Here is a 4388-nt window from a genome sequence, read left to right as displayed (position 1 = left end):
TAAGTACATGGATTCTCATAGACTTAGTGACATAATCATTTGTTTTTATGATTCCTCCAATTCAGTCACTTCACTGAGCCAGAAATGTGCATGGAAATGCAGGAAAAGACAGAACAGTCTCACGGCTAAGGCATGCTGCCCCAGATAGACAAAAATGATATCCAGTTTTTGTCTTGAAATTCTAAAGTGATATTGAATAAGTCATATCAACCAAAATTTCCCAGGAAAAACACAAACACTAGCCACACTTTCTAGATACCTGATTTGGAGAATCTGTGATCTGTTTTTGTAGTTTTTCCACTAACTGTAAATGAAGTCTGCCCTGAACATAGGACATGCATTATACAGGTAAGTACTGTAAGTTATAGGAGTTTTGTATTCCAAAACAGAACACCAAAATTCATTGTTACTTTGACACTTCAATCTTTGTGTCTCCTTTCTGCCTGTCTGAAAAGGAACTGATGATATCCTTTGAACTTTCAAGACCAAAGATATGAGTGCCATGAAGACTTACTACTTAAAGTGTGGAACCAAGTAAGATTCTGTAACGTCTGTTTATTATGGATGTTTATTATTGATGACTGCATCTTCAGAACAAAATTTGAATAAAGGTCCATGTTTTAAACAAGTCATATGAACACTCCTCGTTTTTGGTAGAGGCAGAGGACACCTGAGAATAAAAGCACAATGCAAATAAGTGATACGTTACAATGCGTATATACCAAGTGCGTGAAAAAAGATGAAAATAGCTGGTTCTTGGTTCAGGCAAGTGCATGGCTTTTAATATTGGTTTAATGTTCAAACAGTAAGTAAATATTTATGGAAAAAAAGTTGCACAGGCATAGATATAACTCCAGTGTAAATGTGGCAGGCTACAGAAGAGAGAGAAATAATTTGTCATAGGGCACAAGAGTAAATGCCATGCTGATCAGTGTTAGCAAAGCAAGGAAAGGTATGAGTATCTTTGTCTTTCCCTCAGTTAATCTATGCCTGGTTTAGACTGATTGACACTGCACTTTAAAGACAAAAACTAAGTCATGAAATCTTTCAGATTATCACATTTAACTGAATTTTCATCCATTGATTTTACTCCACCTGCAGCACACTAGACAAGGTAATAATTTATGATAATTATATGAAAATATACAATTAATATTCATCACCTCTCATTTCTCATCACTTTAGATGATCAGTAATGCAGAGTAAAAATGCTGTCAGATTTCTAATTGCTTTGTAATGGGCCTGAAATAGGGAAATCGTTAAAGACAAACAATCTGTCACTTGTCTGTTACCTTAACTATCTATCACTTAAAAAAACCCTCATTAAATACATTGCTAATGAACGACAAAAGACTGTACTCAGTGTGCCCAGATGTACCTTTTTAAACAATATTGTAAATTGCTTAAATAATTCCCAAGACATTTGCAATCATTTTTGTGGAAATTTAATGGAAAACATATATTTTCATTGCATGTTACATCTCATTTGTTCACATCATTATGACATTTAGTCTGTCATATCCACATCTCCTGGGAGACAAAACTTTGTTTTTCTTTTTACTGTTGACAAATCTGACCCAATTAAAACAAATTCTGGAAGAACTTAACATTCAGATCTCTGACACCTTTCTCTTAAAAAAATGACAAAACCCGCCTCCCCCACCATTAATCAGCTTTAAATAATCTTACCTCTTCCAAGGATTTTTAATATCTAGATTAAAAAAGAAGCCCAATATTGTTCAAGGTTGAACAAATTATTTTATCTTTCACAGACAAAACAATTGTTCCCAAGAGACAGAATTCAGAATTTTCACTTACGCCATTCTTTTGAGTCAGCTCTCTACTATGGCTCTGACAGAAAACTTCATTTGAAAAAAAATCTTCTCACTGTACTGACTTAAACAGTCAGAATGAAAACAGTACGCCAGAGGGAGTATTGGTGAGACCCCATAGTGAAGTATTGTATTAGTAATCGCCACATTAATTAATTAATTACTCAATAATTGCCACATGAAAAAGTTGGAAAAATGAAGAAAGAAAAACTACAAAAATCATTTAAGACAAAATATCTATCTATGCATGACTTAAACATGCTCAATCTCTTAAATTTATCAAGAACAAATAAATATTCAGTGTTTGTTTATGTCGGTATATACCAGATGCTAAACCACAACCGTTTAAGGCAAAAGGTGAAAGAAGAATTAATGGCTGGAAATAGAAGCCAGGCAAATTCAAGTTTAGAATTAGGGACAATTTTTAACAGTAGGATGACTGGCTGTTGAAGCAGCCTTCTCACAAGTGGGGAATTTTCCATCTTTTAATATTGACAGTCAGCACATCCTGGAGTCAGAACAGTCCTGTAATCCATAAAAATTCAGACTAGGTGATCTAGTGCTTTCTTTGGGCTTTATTCCCATGAATCCTATTTCTTCTCATTTACAAGACAAACAAGAAAGCAGAGAAGACTCTGCTTTCAGAAAACCATTAATTAAATAAACAAACAAGTGACCTAACAGACCAATTCAGGTGTAGTGCTTTGTATCAAGAGCACTACAGTGTATGCTGAAGTTTAACAAACGTAAGAGCTGTCCAGATAGGGACATATTTGTCCAGATAGGAATTATACTAAATAATTTTGCCTTTCCAACTATAAAAAGGTATTTGTTGCAAAAATTGTAGTTTCTCAAATATTTTGAATATTCTAGATGCTATATAATCTTGGAAAGACTTGCCTTCTGATTTTTATATAACCTGTGCATCGCTTTTTTGTGCGCATATATAGCAATATAAAATAAATACAGACAAAAAAAGCCAAAAAAGCTTTAATACTCTGAACAATACTTTGAAAAACACCCATTGTCTACAGAAGTAAAAAACGTAGTTAGAATCAAAAAAGTCTGGATGTTTCAGTGATTTCTTAAAATAATAAAATAACAAGGGGCCACTCCATCATTTGTACTCATTTTTAATTGTATTAATATGTACATAGTAGTCCAGTTAATTCCTTAAATAATTCTTTTCCTATACTTCTATGACAACACAGCACAATATTATGTGACAGTTTTAAATAAAACATCTACTAAAATGTTAAATATTCTCACAAAAAAGTCTAAAATACCCAACCTACATATGAATTATCTTACATTAAACAAGACAAGAAAACTTCTTAACGTATTTAGGTGTCCAGCTCCAGTGAAATTAATAGCACCTATACATTCTTACATAACGATTTGTTTAAGATACTTAAGCAACTAATGAAGCCTGGTTTCTACAGACGTGGGTCCTATACCTCCCGTTCTGGGACAACAGTCCCAGATCTTCTCCGTGACCTCATTGTCTGTCTCCACACATCCTAGACTTTCATGGTTAAGTTCCTCACACTTGCCATGTCACTTACCTACTTCTCATGCTAAATCCAAAACACAGCACTGTACCAGCGACTAGGAAGAAAATTAACTCTATCCCAGCTGAAACCAGGACACAGTGAAATACATAATTACTCACACTGGTGCTGCAGAAGTTAACACCGCATGGACAGAGGGAGCTGGATTGTTCCAGGGCTTATACATGTACTGCCCAAGTGCAAAGACAAGTCTCCTTCCCTTTTGACAACTATGGAAACTCATGTTACAAATTTGACCTCACCTACAAAAGTGCAGAAAAGGGCAAAATACTAACCTACTGTCTATTTTGTAGAGACATTGATGACCAGGATAGACAAAAATCAGACTGGTCTTGAGCGGTTTTGTAGATTAGATGTTTTTCCTCACCCACCCAGAAAGTCTCTTGCTTCTCTACCGTCCACGTTAAAATTTAAATAAGTTCTCCACATTTATTGTTCAGCCCCGATTGTCCCACACCCTTCCTGCACTGGTGGTTAATGGGAACAATATGCCAGGAAGAACACTGCCAGTTCTTGCCACCAATGTCCGTACAGCCTGGCTGCTGCTCTAGTTAAACAGTTCAAAAGGTATAAAAAATGACAAAAAGTTGCTTTAATTCTAACATGTTGCATGAAAATATTGTCAAAAGAAGTATGCTACACATTTAAAGGCATAGTGTGAACTGAGTTTGTCTAGACTAATATTTAGGGATTTTGCTAACCAGGATTGACTGAGATTACAAAAACTGATGTCTACAGCACCAACCTAAGCTTTTTTTAAAGAGGAAACACCTTTACATCATTAAAAGTCTGCTTCCTGAGCTTATTTTTTTTCATGAAGAAAGTGTTCTTCCTTCCCCTTTAGGACAAGTACTTTCTAGAAAGAAACCATCGTCTTATTCAGCTCACAGGGTCGGGACAACTTGCAAGGGAGGCGAGAAGCAGGCAGGACAGCCACCGTTCCCCCCGCGGTTTCCCCCCCAGACACAGGCTGCCCGGAGCAGCC

The sequence above is a fragment of the Pygoscelis adeliae genome, unplaced genomic scaffold, assembly GCF_000699105.1.
Source record: "Pygoscelis adeliae isolate BGI_AS28 unplaced genomic scaffold, ASM69910v1 Scaffold171, whole genome shotgun sequence".
Taxonomy (NCBI): domain Eukaryota; kingdom Metazoa; phylum Chordata; class Aves; order Sphenisciformes; family Spheniscidae; genus Pygoscelis; species Pygoscelis adeliae.
Note: the sequence above shows the minus strand (reverse complement) of the source record.